At 34.9% G+C, this 17,506-nt stretch overlaps 1 protein-coding gene across 1 annotated transcript in view; it reads right to left on the minus strand.

The window, feature by feature from the left end:
- Nucleotides 1-1,228, minus strand: part of LOC122064444 (ferredoxin, root R-B1-like) — a 3,362-nt gene extending 2,134 nt beyond the window's left edge. Inside the window, exon 1 of the mRNA XM_042628141.1 lies at nt 1,026-1,228. The gene's annotated coding sequence lies outside the window, so the exon portion shown is untranslated. The remainder of the gene's footprint in view (nt 1-1,025) is intronic.
- Between the last annotated feature and the right edge of the window lie 16,278 nt (nt 1,229-17,506).

Consider the following 17,506-nt stretch of genomic DNA (forward strand, 5'->3'; position numbering starts at 1 on the left):
CCCACCCCAAAAGAATAAATAAAAAAAAAATGCAGAAAACCTAGTAATAGATTTACACATAATAAGGGAAACTCATGCATTGAGATGATGCTAAATTCCCATCATATACAATTAAGTACTAAAAGAAAATTACAGAGTATGTATTCTACCAAAAACTTTCAGTTTTCACAAGAGCAAGTGTTCAAGGTCATAAACAAACTGTTTGATAAAGAACAGAGTTAATCCCATATGTGACAGTTACTGAGTAATAAATGTATGGATATAACTCCATATAAGATATAGACCAGACTCCAGAGAGAAGCATGCTTCATTTACAAAAATTGAGCCGGAGAGGTCAGAGGCAATCGCAGGAAATCTATATCATCAAATTAAGTTTTTGACATATCCTAGGAGAATTCCTTCATGGAGTTAACCTAAACTAAACTAGAAGATACTTCAGCTCCCTGTACCGAATTTTTACAGATTGGTAGTTGGTTCATCGATGATATATGGCCAACTCATCAGATAAAAAGATGTTGACTTTCTATTATCAACAATCAAACACCAAGAAATTTAAAGAGTATGAGTCCTACCAAAAAGCTCCAGTTAGTTTTGTCTACTGCTAGTATTAAAGGGGATAACGAATCTAAAAAATCAAACTAGGTTTATGACATATTCTAAGTAACTAACCGAAAGGATGGACTGAAGTCACTCAACCAGAGCACTCGCTCGCTACAAATTAGGATTTATAGTTCAAATGTTGTAGGATTTAGGTGATGCGAACATAAAACATCATAGAATCGCAACAGAAATCTAGAGGAAAATACCAATTCATAACTCAAACAGAGAAGGATTAACCAAATGAACAGGCAACGGACTCCTAAATCCTTCTTTCAATTTTGAGGCTCAAAATCCCAAACGAGATTCGGAGAAAAACAAGACAAAGCCCCCAAAAAAACCAAACGAAAGCAAAAAATGATTCTCATACGGATCAAACAAAGACGATCATAGATCTTTCTATACATTAACAAAGCAGGAGATCTTACAGAGCTAAAGGCGATCGGATTCAGCGCCGACGAGATTCTGGTCTAAAACCGCGCAGATCTTAGATCTTTCTATATATTTTGCCCTTTGGGTTTTCTCTCTTCGCTCACTGAGTCCTCAACGACTATCAGTCTAAGTAGCTGCCACCCCAAGAAGACGGACCGTTCGTTCCGCAAGCCTATACAATGGGTCTTATTTATAGAGGCAGGGAAAGAAGCCTTCTCGTGACTATTTATAGCCGACGGATAGTCCAAACTCCGAAATTAAAAAATGCAAGTGGCATATAGTCTGGTATTTTATTAAGGGATTATTGATTTAAGTAAAAAAGAAGGAAACTACATGATTACCCACTTTTGGGTTCCCTTAACCAAATTATCTAAACTGAGTTTGAGTTTGCAAAATTATCCACTTTTGAGTTTGGGTTTACCAAACTACTCAAAACAGTTTCCAACCCTCACTTTAATATTTTTTTGACATTTTTACCCCTGCCTCCACCTTACTTCGAACAACACCTCCTACCCTTGCTTCCCCGCTTTAGCCCCGGTGGACTAAGATATTCCGACGGGGCTGCAAGACGAGGAAGCAACAGAGAGCAACAGAGAGCCCCAAATCACCAAGATCTCCGGTGGAGTGTTATGCATGCACACAGGTTGGGGTCCGACCTTCCACTAGACCAGCAACGACTGAGTCCATCGGCCTGAGCGGGAAGCCAGTGATGGGTCATCACTGCTCCCCGATCGAAAACCATGGAAGAGCCTCGGGGTCAAAATCAAAGCGGAAGGAATAAAAGGCTGTTGGTCGGATTTCAGCAGTGTGAAGAAGAAGAAGAATGAGAAAGTTGCAGACAGTGGAGAAGAAGAATGAGAAAGTTGCAGGCGGTGGCTGCTATTTAGTAGTTGCAGCAGCAGGGAAAGAAAAGGAAGAGAAAGGGTTCGGCCAAGGAGGAAGAATGGAGGGGGTGGCTGAGTTTCATGATGCAGCATAGCTGGCCACCGTGGCTTTCCTTTTTCTTCGTGAGGACGACGCCGCTGGGGTGGAACCGTGGAGGTAGTGAATGACGGGATGAAGAGGAAAAGGCATAAATGTAAAAAATGAAACTTGGGGTGATAGTGGAGTACTATTTTGGGTATTTTTGTAATACCCAAACTGTTAATGTAATCGTTGGTTGGGTCATTTTGTAAGTCAAAACCCAATTTTGAGTAATCCAATAATTTTCTCAAAAAAGAACACTACTCCTATCGTGTACCTATGTTAAGATACAGTGGATGCAAAAAGACTGCATATCATATGCTGAAGATTTTAACGCTCGTCTTCCTATTGGCTGAGACTGCTAGCATGTACACTTTTGGATTTATAAAACTTCAATTTTCACAAACACAATCATATGATAAAATATTATGTACTCTTAGCTTTCGGCAATGTTATTTATTTTAGGACCTATTGAGCTAAGTGTACCTACATCTAAACAGAACTAGGTGTAAAAAATCCATCTGTGGTGCGGTAACTAGGCCTTTTCACACCTAGATATGGGCTGCACTAGCTTGATAGGGTTCTATATCCTTATTTTATTTTTAGGGTGTAAGAACTTTGTCCCACTAGCGCAAGAAGTAACAGTGCACAGAACCAATGAGAGGGCGTACACTAGCATTGTCTATGCCCTAGCACATGGGATAGCACCATCTTTTTGCACCCCTTATCTTTAGGCATTCCTACGCCAATAGGATAGGATTATTATTCCCTTTTTTTATGTTACAAATGGGAATCATGGAGGATTCAAGGGGGATACTATATGTGGAGTTTGAGACTCGAAACCAAGACCTCAAGGAGCCTAAGCGTCGACCACGCTAGCCCATTATTCCAGCTACATTAGGCAGTGTCCACAACATTGGTAAAATTTTGATGGTGAAAAGAACGTTCCCTGGTCATGCTCTCCTAAGCCCAGACACATGGTAGCAAAATGACCACCTTGCCCCCATCCTGTTGGATGTCTAAACACATGTTTTCCGTTTGCCCCCACCCTGGTGTAGTGGCCATGCTACTAGGTAGTGCTCTCTCTTCCAATTTGATATATCTAAAATGACCGCATTAAATGAGATTGAAAACCATCATATATATATATATATATATATGTGTGTGTGTGTGTGTGTTAAGATTTCACATTAGCCATATGAGGATTGATCCCTTATAGTTCTAGGAATATAGCCTTGGATTCCCACACTTAAGAGTTTGCCTTTTAAGGGGAGAGTTCTCTTGAATGTGTTCAGTGATATTAGAGTAGTCAATCCTCGGTTCCAACTCTGACACAAAAATGATGACTCCATGCAAAAATGAAATCCTACAAAAGGGCTACTCTGATCCAAAGTGGAATATGATGAACATGGGGGTTGATCCCAAACATCACTCTTTACAATATTATGGTCTTTATTTTGTCTAGAGACAAGCAAACAAAGGTTGGTGAGGGAGGTGATAGCGGATCTAAGGCTGTGTTTGGAAGTCAAGGAAAAAAAATGTATATATATATATATAATACAAAAATAATGAATTAATGCGTCTATATCTCTCTAATAAGGATTCTGAAAATATACCAATGATGTTTTTGGTTATATTTCTACCCAAAAAAAAAAATTGTTTTTGGTTATATTATTCACCTTAAATGCCGGTAGATATATAGTATTTAAAATATAATATCCAAAGGCCTGTTTGTGCAATAATGAAGTTTTATATAAGCTTAAAATTGAAAAAAGAAAACCCAAAAATATAAAGGAAAAATAATTTGGCTCACTCAGGGGACTCGAGCTTTGGAGTGTGCCTTCTAATTACTTGTTAGTCGTACATTATATAGCGACGCTTCCAAAGAAGTTTTTTTTTTTTATGTTTCCATGTTTGGAAGACTTTCTACTCATTTAAAAAAAAAAAAAAAAAAAAAAAAAAAGCAATGGTCCGTATCGGCCAGATGAGAGCAATATTGGCCTTTACTGATCTTTGATCTTGATCTTTTAATCTCGTTCAACATGTATGATTCAAATATAAAATCGGAAGAAAAATTATTTTTTTAAAGAAAATAACGATAAATCTGTTTAATACGATCCAATTGAATCTATTCTGAAACGGTATCAACTTCATCATTGTCGTCACTATTCCCAAGTATTAAAACTGTTATAGTAAACATCAAGAAATATGAAAATAAACAAACATAGATTAACACAATATATAGATTTAACTGCTTTCTCAATAAGACGATAGTACATTATATACTCTTTCAAGTTATGGGTCGATTCATTGGATTATGCACGATCAATTGGGTCAAATCGTATCGCTAGAGCATGACCCCCACACCCCTATATAAGATCAGTGCTAGACTCTAAGCTTGGACCTATACCCCTCTGATTTTATCACAGATCTAAAAAAAAAAATCTCATTTAAATCACCACCAAATATATCATTCGAAACGAATCAAGAATTCAAGATGAACTTAACAAAAACCTTATCCATCATTCAACCTTCTAATTCATATACAGAGCACTTGGCGTAGTCTTTGATAGAAAAACTGCGAAATTTGAAATGGCACGGCAGCCCACAGAAACTTACAAACAAAGAAAGTAGAAAGGGACATGGACAGGTGAATTTGATTTTCCTCTAAGTTACATTTTTTTTTTTTTTGGTCAAAGATTTCAATTCTTAAAATGTGCAGATTCATTCTTCACGAGGGATGATCATGAAGTGAGCCTTTGAATATGCACTAAGATACATGACACGTTAATCACGATACCCTTATTTTATTGCCCTATTCAAAAACGATAATATATGTTTCTATGTGAGGACTATATAAGCAGTTCCTTTCTGAATTTTAAAAATGGTCATACCAAAGCATAGAGACATGCACTGTCGTTTCCAACTTGGGCCTTTTCAAGCTTCAACTTCGTTTTTTCCACCCGTTGGGAAGTTTCAACTTTCAACTCTGGACGTCTGGAATAGAAATCCATGAGCTGGCAGCTGGTTTTGTATGCAAGTTGATTGACTCGTTCTGCCCGTCCCATGTTATCTTTTTAAAACTGGGGGAGGAATCTACACTTTCACGTGCATTGCCAGTAATTTCCCAAGTCAAGTCCAATACAAACATGAGAGGGAAACTCACAGCGTGAATGTGAGAGTATTGCAAATACATCAATTTCTCCCCTGAAGTTTGTTTTCCAACTTCCCACATCATTATTTATTCATGAATATTTAAATGTTTAAAAATTAGAAAAATAGTTTCACAAAAAAGAAAAAAGAAAAAAAAAAAAATGAAGCGAAAAATGGTTCTCTAATATATATAAGGGTACATTAGCACCTATGAGTAAGGATGTGAATTTAAAATCGAAATTGTTTACTGAAATCGAATCAAGTTGTTTACATCGAAACTGTAAAATCGTTTAGCAAATGGTTCAGTTTTGGTTTCAAGTTTAAGACTGATTAGTTAAATGGGTTGGATCGATTTTAACCCATTGGTTTCAAACCGAATTGACACTATGAAAATCGAACCGTTTAAACCACCAAAATCGATCCGATTAACCCATATAACAATTAAATATTTTTTTATTTTAACAAAACATAATGGTTTAATTTAAGGAAGAATTAAGGATCATAGAAGCTGTCCAACAGTCTATTCAATAATTTACTCATATTGTGTAGTTATGTAGTTAAATCTTTGTTTGTTTAATGCCTCACTTAATTTGATACAAGATTGAAGCGTTTATCAACAAAAGTAAATTTTAGTAAGCATGCGAATAAACTAAAAATCGATTACTAACCGTTTAAAAACCGTATGGAATAAACAGCGATCAAAACCGTTTAAAATCGTGAAACCGACATCATTTAAAAACCGTGGAACAGAAACCGTTTACTAAACAGTTGCGGTTTCAGAAATTGCAACCATTTAGTAAATGATACGGTTTTGATTTCAGCCAAATAAATGTGAATCAAACTGCATCTCGTATACATCGAAACCGTATATCTTAATACCCTTACCTATGAGTGTCAATTTTGGCCTAGAACTAAGGATCGAACCAGAATCAGGCCACCCATTAGCTTATTGGTCCGATTCTCTACTGGTCCGATTCTGGATCTATCAATCAAGTTATTATTCCAATTCCAAATTTATCGATATAAGTTTATTGGTTCAATTTTGGATCTATCAATTTAGTCTCCAAATAATTTCAGAAATGACAAATCAACTAAGAACGGGTAGAAACAGAACAAATTCACAACATAATCATATATATATATATATATATATAACATAATTCTTAAGACTTAAAGGTTGCCCTTTATTTTTTTGGTCTTTCAATTTTGAAAGATACCTCTTGTCTGGTATACCTTTTTTTCTTTTTTTTTTTTTGGGGGGTGTTTTTTTTTTCTTTTTTAACCAAGGTGTTCAGGGCAGCTTACGCGCACCTCAACTAATCCTCCTCCCCTGGGTGCTGGCTCCATAAGTCGAAGCTACCACCAATAGGCTATCCTAGTGTTCGTAGTCTAGTATGCTATTTTATCAAAGAATTGACTGTTAAAAAAAATGGTATATTTAAGACTACTAATTTAAGAACATAATTTAATAGAATCCTAATTTACGGGGATAGTTGTGTTCCTACTTATTAATTGATTTTTCTTTTTGCTAATGAGGAATCCCTTTAATATGTTCTATTTTATGGTTCCAGTACAAGGATAAACCTCGATTACACATAACCACACCTAACTCATGTAACATATTAGTTATTGGACATACAAGTTGGTAATGTCTATGTCACACGTACAAAGTCTTTAGGCCAATAGAGCTACACGATTCTCAGGCTATTTTATTAATTGAATATAAAACAAGATGTAATAAGGACTAATTGGAGGAAAAATGATGTGTTTCATCTGTTAGTACTTATTATTATTATTAACTCATGTACTTATTATTATAATCCCTTTAATATTTTATTAATTGAATATAAAACATGTGATATTGCATATCACATGTGAATTGAAGTTATTGTTTTATTATAATATAATTGAATATATCTAACATATGTTAGGATTTTTCTTTTTTATTATTATTTTAGACCAATTGGGACCGATTAAGAAACAGACCAGACACCATACCCATTAATTAATGATCATGGATCTCAAGCTTGAAAACCATTACCTTATCGATCGATATGGTTTTGGTCCTGACTCCTTGGGGCCAAAATCATTAACGAACTGGATACATAGCCTAGAACTAGATCAATTGACACTCTCACACAGACTATCTCTCTCTCCTTTACATGTAAATGATCTTTATATCCCTATTAGAGAAACTGTTTCATCACCCATCATTGGTAATCTCTATTATGTCACCTGTTGATGAAAGAGCCTTTTCCTTTAAAAAAAATTCAAATTCAATTTTTTAAGTTTTTTAGACAACTCTGGTTTAATAATTATAAGCATAAACCTACATGTGAAGAGGAGAGAGAAATTTAAATAGACCATGTAAGAAAAATTTTCCCATAAAAATAAAGAAATGAAATATTAGCAAGATTGTGTCACTCCACGGCTCCATGTGCTCTACTTGACCAATTTTGTATGAGTTAGGTAATTTTTGGACGCCTAACAAATGAAACGAAATGAAATGGAAATATAGGAAAGTGGCATCATCATAAGCTAGGGCAAGTGCAGTGGATAAAAGTCTTAGCCGCGTGTTATGTTTGGTTTTTCATAAAATTTTGGCAAAAAGTTCTAACCATCTGAAGAAAATTTAAAAATAGAAAAGAAAAGTAGTTAAGATAGGGAAAGCAAATGTGTTCTCCTCATCTTTTTTATATTTTTTTTAGGGGCATTTTTTAGAAAGTTAAAAGATTACAGTACAAACACAGCTTAGCCTAGTGGTGACAACTTCGACTTGAAGAGCCGATACCTAGGGGAGGAGGTTGTGGGATCAAACCCTGTCGTTAGTATGTTTGAGTAAATAGGTGTGTGTAAGAGTAGTTAGTATGTTTGAGTAAATAAGTGTGTGTAAGAGTAGGTGTCCATTAGTCTTACTAGCGTCTAGGTTCAGTCTACCGGTGGATGGTGATCTATTGGTGAGAGATCCCCTTCCTTATTTCTCTCTCCTCTTGTACTCAAGGTTAATTAACGTTGGTTCTGCTGTTCCTAACATGAAGGAAGAAGAAAAACTTCTGAATTTATTTTCTATTATTATTCGAAATCCCCCTATTCAAAATTGTTTATGTTCTATCCCCAATCTGAAATTCGCTTCCAATTTTTCCTCTCTTTAGAAATGACCTAGGGTTAGTGTTGTAGTTGGGTTTATGGAACCCAATGTTTTGGAGTTTGAATGGGCATACCTCCTTGTGCTTAAAGGACTCTAATACATACCCTCCAGCCCAAAGGTTAGGTAGTTTGGGTAGAAAACCCACTTTTTAAGGTTTCGAACAAAGATTCGGTTGAATCTACGAATTCAACCACTAGAAATTCAGTTCAATAAGGTCAAATGAAAGGTGGAATAACCCTCTACAATCTTTACGGACAAAAATCACCTTAGGTAGGTGTGGTGGTTGGGATCTGAGCTGAAGAACAGTCTTCAAATTGTCATTGGTTGATCACAATTGGTGGACAATTCCCAACTCTGCAGCTCCTGGTCCATCCACTAGTGATCATCTTATTTTAAGGAATCTTTTAGGGGTCTCTTATACCTTCAATAGCACACTAATATTATACATGTTATAGGTCAGAGACAAGATTTTCAATAAGAACTATCGATGTATCTTAGGGTATGATTCCAGGTTAAATCTCACCAAGTCAGCAGACAAGGTAGGTGGTTGTCTGACTTCTTTTTGAGAGTTTTTAAATTATAGATTTGATGCATGTAATTACATATATGTGTCTTAAATTAATAACCTCGTGTATGCTTAGTTATTATTGATTTTCAACTGTTTTCATATGAAATTGTTGTTATGATTGTTGTGTATGAATAGGTGGGATCCGGTGTGGCCAAGGAGGATTCTAGTACCGTGATTGCCACTTAACTTTAATTATCATGCATTGTGTGTGCATTAGATCTAGGCTTGAAAATAGGTTGCGGTGTGGCCGACGTTTAATTATGGTACCGTATTCAACATACGAATTGTACCATTATAAAAGGTCATGTATGTTACATATAGTTAGGATGAATTGCTTGTCCTATGACCCATTGCCATCAAGGGGATAGGTGTTGGATAACCCATAGTGGTAGGTCTGATGAGATTTTTCAGGATACTACTTCCACGATATGATGTGATTGTTGCTAGAGACGGATCTAGCCTAGGTGATCGATATATGATTTTCAGAACCGTGGCACTAGGATGGGTTTATCAGGGGTTTTCTGGGTGACCGAGGATGTATTCAGGGACTGATAAGTTTTGTATCACTAAGTGACCGATGTGTGATTTTCAAAACCAAAGATACTGCCTAATGTGTTGCAGTAGCACTATACCACTGACTTAGTTGTTTGCTAGGTGGATAATAAAATGAATTGCAGAATGTACCACATGATGGACTATATGTGTTTGTAGCATGTTCCCCATCCCTCACTGAGCTTAGTGAAGCTAACACCAAGTGTGTGTCCCTTTTTAGATGATGATGTAGGTACTGTAGTACTGATAAGCAGTAACACTTCCTCCTCTATGATCGAGTACAATGGAGACTGGCAGACTCTAAAGGCTGAGGAGCATGATGAGGGGTTATGCTAGTGATGACTGTGCTTACAGTGCACCATGAGTGGGGATTGATGCTGCCTATTGTCATTTTTGTGTATTTTTGGATGACTATACTTACGAATTATTATGATAAACATTTTGATATTTAAATTAAGATAAACCTGTTATTGTAATAACTTTATCACATTGTAATTTTCTCCATGACAATGATCATTTATTTTATCTTTTATTCCTTTGCGTATGATTTTAGTATGATTCTTTTTGGATTGTGAGCGTAAGATACTGCTTTTGAGATCCTGATAGATCTTGTAGGATGATGGTAAGCATCATGAATACATTTTCAATATCTTAAGTAGTGGGGTGACACATATCGTTTGAAGAATAAATTTCCATAACCTCTTTCTTTTTCCTATATTGGTCTCTCTATACGATCATTAGAGTTAGCAACTAATAGACATTGCTATTATTATAAAGACTAAAAGTAGGGACAAACCTTAAAAGACACAACAACTAAAGACTCTCACATAAAGGGCTTAGTTATTAAAAAAAACAAAAGATTTTGCACTTTTAGGACGAGTTAATTGAAGCCTCTATTCACTAAGGAGACCACCTCCCCCATATATAGCTTTATCCATACATACTCATTGGTCAACCTCTATTTAGTAATCTATAACCATAAAATAACTAGATGCTAGCCCACATATGGTGAAAATATTACATTCTACTACTTGGGTAGTGAAAATCATTTCTCCAATTAAGGATAGAAAAATGAGCTTACATAGGAAATGTTGACAATGATGCCCTCTAAACAATACACATGGGTCCAAGCAAAAGTAAAAATACCCAATCCTAAGCTTCGTCACGCCTTAAGTTGATATAGGACCCTACACATCAAAGTGCCAGCACCCTCACCTACAAATGGGCTATACTAGTGTAAATCTGTGGGATGAAAATGTAAGTCACAATGGTTAAACATGTCAAATCCAAATCGGAACTAACTTTCAACTGAATTGAATAGTTACTCTTTCGCTGGGAACTCAACTAGCACATATCATATGACCATTAATCAGTACTATCAAAACGGATATTTCATACAGAAGTTCATTATATTACTACATCTAATAAAGCTCACTAGGACTGGATTTATATCAAAATAAATATACTAGTCTAAGTCCTCAACTTCAGGAAGACTACTAACGTCCAAACGTGTGTATTCTGTAAAGGGAGATACCACCGCATATTGCCTCTACTATCATTCAAGACTACTATCATTATAGGTCTAAACAACTTGCATATGTACAAAATAAATAATAATATAAAATGATTATCTATAAAATTACAACAATAAATGCACAATTATATCAAGGACCAATAGCAATTGCTTACAACAATAAAATAATAAACTCATACTAACAAAATACATCAAAAGGTTTATCTATTCTTATGCTAGTAATATGCCCTTGAAAACTTTTGGAGCCAAAGCCCTTTGTCAGTGAATTTGTTATCCTAGCATCAGTATTAACATGCTCAATGGTGATTTACGAATCACAACTTTCTTCCTAAGTGGGAGATGTATTTCAATATACTTCAATCTAAAATCATTCTTATCATCTTATGAGAAAATGACTGTAATAGAATTATCACAAAACATCATCAATGATCTGATTGTGAAATCAACCACCTAAAACCCTAAGATGAATATAACATAGAGTATCAGAAAATAAATTTTTATATCACTAACTTCAAGATATATTCACTAATCAATCACATTAAAAGAAGTGACAATCTCCTCACGCATAGAATCCATTCACTTAGCTGAATGAGAACTATCAACTTTATTCTCAAAATGATACTGGATCACACTGAAATCCTATTTCATACTCATGCTCTTGCAAGTAAACAACATAGTCACTAGAAGTGGCAAATTTGTGAATTCTAAACTGATCTCCTTAATAGGAGTTTGATCATCAATCACAACACTCATTATTCTTAAGTAAAATTGCTCTACCAGTCTCAAAAATGAGAAAAACAACAAAAAACTATAACATTTTAACATCTCAAAATAGTCAATAAAGTGTTTATTAGTTATTATGAGATTTAGCTTTCTCATTTGTGAGTTATATTTTACTACTTTAACTACGCATTTCTCCTAGATATAAAAATGAGAATACATGTTTTCTTCTATTTTGTAATTCATGTGTTATCTTAAATATTGATTTACATGAAATCTTATTTAGAATGCATATAGTTATTGTAATGACCCAAGAATACGGTAAGTACCAAACCCGCCTGAGAGATCGGTAAGGTGTCCCCACCAAGAATACAGCTAGTACCATGGGATTTGAGAGATCGGTGAGGATATACAAACTTTACTCCCACATCACCGAGGGAGAGAGTCATGGACTAGTTAATAACCTCTAACTTCCTTAACATGGTACAACGTATTTGAAAACCTAGAGACCCATGGGCTAAAAAGGACAATATTATGCAAGGTTAACAGGGTCGGGGTCGAGCCTAGGGCGGGGGCTGGGGCATTACAAATGGTATCAGAGTCGACCTCAACAGTGTGTGGGGTCATAGCGGGGACATTGTGCCGAAAGGAGAAAAGTGTAACGACCCAAGAATACGACAAGTACCAGACCCACCTGGGAGATCGGTAAGGTATCCTCACCAAGAATACAACTAGTACCGGGGGATTTGGGAGATCGGTGAGGGTATGCAAACTTTTGTCTCACATCCTAGGGAGAGATTCCTGGATTAGTTAATAACATCTAGTTTCCTTAACATGGCACAACGCGTTTCACAGCCTTGAGGCCCATGGGCCAAAGAGGACAATATTGTGCAAGGTTAATCGGGCCGGGGCATTACAGTTATCTTCAATGCATCTCCCCAAAAAAATTGATAACGATGTATTACTCAAAAAACTCATTATCATGTTCATAAGTTTACTATTCCACCTCTCGATTATACTATTCTATTCAAAGGTATCTAGTAGAATGTATTGGGCGTCAATATTACAATCCTGCAAATATCTAGCAAAAGACTTAGGATTATGTCTGGTTTCAACATATCTATTATATATTATTCTTCACCTTGGTCAGATCTCACTATTTTTATTTTTCTTTCCAATTTCCTCAAGGTACTTCCAAACATTTTTATTACCAGTCACACTTTCACATATGACCTAATTAAATAAATAATTTACTATTATTCAATATATAACTTGTTCAAGTCCTTCCACTTTACAAAGAGAGCATTGGCATCAAGAGTACTCTCAGTCGTAGGCTTGGGAGATTTATCAACTCTTAGAGTCATTCCTACTCTCATGACTGCAAACGTCACATTCAGAGGTTCAAGGCATTTTTCTTAATTTGTGCCATCAAGTGTCTTGATAGACACTATATGGGGTGTCATAACAAGTAGATAAGCAATACAAATGAAATCAAACCTGACCAAGAGCATATAAGTAATACAAATGAAATCAATCCTAACCAAGTATGCAATTAATTAAAATTCTTCCAGTCTCATTTTTATCAAATAAAAGGAAATCAAAAAAAAAGAAAAAGAAAAAGTTGAGTGAAAGATCCAACATCATTGAGGTCATGCTTGTGGTTCGAAAGATCACCCAATATGCAATGAACTCTTTTATAGTAAAGAAAGATGTCTAAACAAAACTTCATTGAAAATCCTATCACTTAGGGCCTCAAATTTTGTAAAACCCACCAACATCTCTCTCACCCAATCGAGTGGGACCAACCAAACGAAAATACTCATCTAATGGTGGCAAAAACATGACATTCTTGTATGGTCTCCTTAGAGAAATCTATAAGAACTGTCAGCGGCAGTCTCATATGCTGAACAACTAGTCCGCAAAGTGAAAGTATCGTCACTCAAGTTATGTAACCTATCGACAAGATTGTAGACTAAGCACATGGATTCAGACTTTGGTGAAAAAAATATGATGAGCTACTTCTACACTTGACATGAAGCATTACAAGCTTAAGCCCATATAAGCAACCACTATGAAAACCCATACATCAATAGGGGTTTTGTCTAGAGAGGCAGAGAGCTAAGAGCGTACCATCGTCATTAGAGAACTTCACGCACGAAACCAGCTCTAGTGTGTGTTGTTAAGGTTATGAAGACTCTATACGGTCAATATGGTGGTGATGGAGGAGGTTGGCTCCCACCACTAGCACTTATTATACACAGACTTACTCAATGATTGGCAATGGCAGAACCTTTGCTCCACTTCCACTTCCACCTTTGTCCGAAAATATTAATAATTATGAATAAATAAATATATTTGCAGAGCTATATAAGGAGGGGCTTAACCATCAACTGACACTTTACAATAAATGTGACGCTGTGGATATGCAGTCGTAATAGAAAAAGACTCCCTCTCCAAGATAAATATTTTTGTTGCATGAGGATCTCATTATGCTTCCTATTCTTGGATATATTTTATATTCTTTCTTAAACAAAAACAATTTAACTGACTACCAATGGATTGGAAAAGTTCTTAATCTACTAGGATTCTTATTACGAATACCAAGTTGATAAGAAAACTTAGATGTATCAGTTTTAAGCTTTGATATTCTCATATAACTTTAAGATTTAAGAATTAACACTTGAAACATAGGATGGATGTGATTACTAGCTTTTTATTTATTCTTTCTTTCATCATAATAATGCTCAATTTTTTTTGTTCTTCAGTGGTCTTTTATATTCCCCTTGACACAACTTCAATCCTTGAAAGCCTCACAATTGATTGTAAGGTAGTGGACGTCATATTGGAGTTCTTAATAGTCAAGTCCTATGACAGGAAGGTAGAAAGTGTAGTTGGACGAATTTTTTTTTTTCTTCTCAAGATACAAGTAAAACTATCATTATTCTATGTAATTTGTTATCCCAACCATAGGTCATTGCAAAGATGACAGTTCGTGAGCTTTAGTATATTGATAATTTTGGATTCTAATTGAGAAAGAAATAGTTTTGTTGATCTTGTCTATTTGTAGATGACCATATTCTAATATACCCTATTGGTGGCATTTAAAAAAAAAAAAAAAAGGTAACCTAGGAACCATTCAAAAGAACTCAACATGTTTCAAGGAAGTGATGTGTTGAATCAATTTCACTTTCTTTATTAATCTTTCCTTTAATACCCTTCATCTCATTCTATTTTTCTTATAAGTTCATATGTCAAATTATTCTCAATTTATTTTGTCACCTCTATTAGTCCAGGGTAAGGTTGAATAAAAGGTAGATTTGCAACGACAGAGAAAAGGGAGGAAATGCAGTGCAGGAGGTAGTGATCACAATCTGAGGGAACCATTGAAGGGAAACAGCTAGCTAGATTGTTGGTTGTGAAGATACTAGTTACAAGGGTGGGGGTGGGACAGGGTAGAGTGTTAATTTTCGATATCGGAATGGTCATTAACTATTTCTAAAACTGATACAATATTAATATACAATATCTATTGAATCGACCAAAAAGGTGGTCATACCAGTATCCATATCATTCTAGTACCTTATTTTATGATTTCATCCGCTTGAGGTTGAGTTCCTAAGTAGAGCAAAGAAAGTGACCAAAACCTTTTTTCACCGGCCTCCTTTTTGAAAGATCGTTGAATAAGAAGGAAGCTAAAGTTAGGTAATATGTACTTCTTTTCCTGGGTTTATATGTTATTTATATATTTTTATTTGTACATAATTTTTTTTTATTCATGAGGAATAACTCATGTCATGGTTTTAATAACTCATTATTGGAACATTATTGTGGAAGGCCATTTGGGTTGGAATTCAATAACAACATATGTTAGTTATATATATATATATAATATATATATTTGTCTCCACATTAATTTGTTGTTAGTATTGACAAATTGAATTCTCTTTCTATTCACTAATGGATTGGACATTGACCAATGTACTGGAATAATATATTTCACAAATAGTAACACTAGAATTCATAGAAGGTGATAAAATTTTATTGTTTTCATCTCCTATTTTTGATTATTTATTTATTTATTTATTATTATTATTATTATTATTATTATTATTATTATTATTATTATTATTATTATTATTATTATTATTATTGTTTTTATTGTTGTCATCGTTGTCGTCGTCTTACATCTCCCCTTCTTAACTTTTTTTTTTCACTTTAGGTTAAATTATACTTGAATTAGATATGGATTTTTGATCAAGATTATTGATTAGTAAACTTCATTTATCTAAATATGAGTAGGATTCAAAACTTCAATTTGTAAATGATGGATCGAATGGCTACACCCAAGAGGGAGTGAATTAGTTTGAACTATTTTTTAAGAAATTTTAAACTCTATAGGTTACTCTAAAGTTTGGATAGCTTGACTCTATGAAATGATCACTGAGAGTGATAAATGCTTCTTACACTTTTTAATTCTATAAATGATGATATACTTGCAAACCATTCAAACAAATTATTTAAATGAAAAGCATGTAAACAAGCAAGTAGAAGGGGGTAAAGAGAAAAGAGAGTACACAACAATTTTATAGTGGTTTGGATCCTCCTTGATCCTATACCTACTCCCAAGGTCCACCTGACCAATGATTTTCTCTATTATTTAATTCCCTTTAATAGGTAGGAATCAAGCCTTTACACACACCAATCATAGTCCTTTGATTTGAGACTCGAACTTCCATAGCAAAGGATTTGCTCTACCTAGCTGCAATCCTTCGACCTAAACACCCAATCCTCAACAAAGAATTCCTCACTAAGCAACAGTCCTTCAGACTGAGCATCTTGATCCTCGATCAAGGATTTTCTCACCTCACCACAGTTTTCCAGGCTAGGTACCGAGGCCAAGGATTTTCTTGTACACACGTATAGCTATAAGCACCACTAACTCATATAAACTTGCGACAGAGTAGCTTCTTAAAAGCTTAATAAATGCACACATTCGGGTCAATGAACCTTTTGAAGTTCTTTAAGCACCTTTTCTCTAGATGATGATTCTTTTTAGTTCAGATTATTTTTTATAGCAAAGGTTACCAACTCCTGAAGACTCAAGCCCTTTTGTAAGCTCCCAATTAGCCGTTATACTGGGTATTAAAATCAAGCTTATCAATTTAAGCTCAAGATCATAAATGAGAAATGATTAATTTCATCATTAGCAAAGGATGTTCTTAAGTTCTAAGGAAACTAACTGTTAGGCTCTCTTGAAACACTTGAGATTGATTGAGAATTTTACACTTGGTTACCCACTAAGCCCCTTCATTTAATGATACACATCATCATTTTTTAATCAATAAAGGTTTATTCATAATTGACTGCGTGCTACCACAGTTGACCGAAAGACAAAGAACTCAGCATACCATGCTTTTATTTGGAGGGACAATCATGTGGATGACCATCACTATTGTCCACAATTCTATACTTAGAGTTTTTCATTAAGCTCAATCAACTGTAACTTTACATAAATAACTATGAAGAACAAGGTCTATATGTTATCTAAGCTAAACTACCTAACAACTTGGATTTTCTCCTAGGTTTCACCTTCCTCTTCTTCTTCTTCTTCTTTTTTTTTTTTTTTTTTTTTTTTTTTTATCTTGCTCATATCTTTATTTCAAGATTACAAATGATATTACAATTTAAGCGCAAATAATTTTGATCTTCATGAAAGACACCATCTTCAATTAATAATATAGACTTGAAGCTCTTCTTGGTTTCTCATAGAGTATAGACAATTGCAGCTATTCTTCAAGTTGCTTTGCTCGTCTCCAGGGATCTCCTCATAAGATTTGAT

This window comes from Macadamia integrifolia, unplaced genomic scaffold (assembly GCF_013358625.1).
Source record: "Macadamia integrifolia cultivar HAES 741 unplaced genomic scaffold, SCU_Mint_v3 scaffold1649, whole genome shotgun sequence".
NCBI lineage: Eukaryota > Viridiplantae > Streptophyta > Magnoliopsida > Proteales > Proteaceae > Macadamia > Macadamia integrifolia.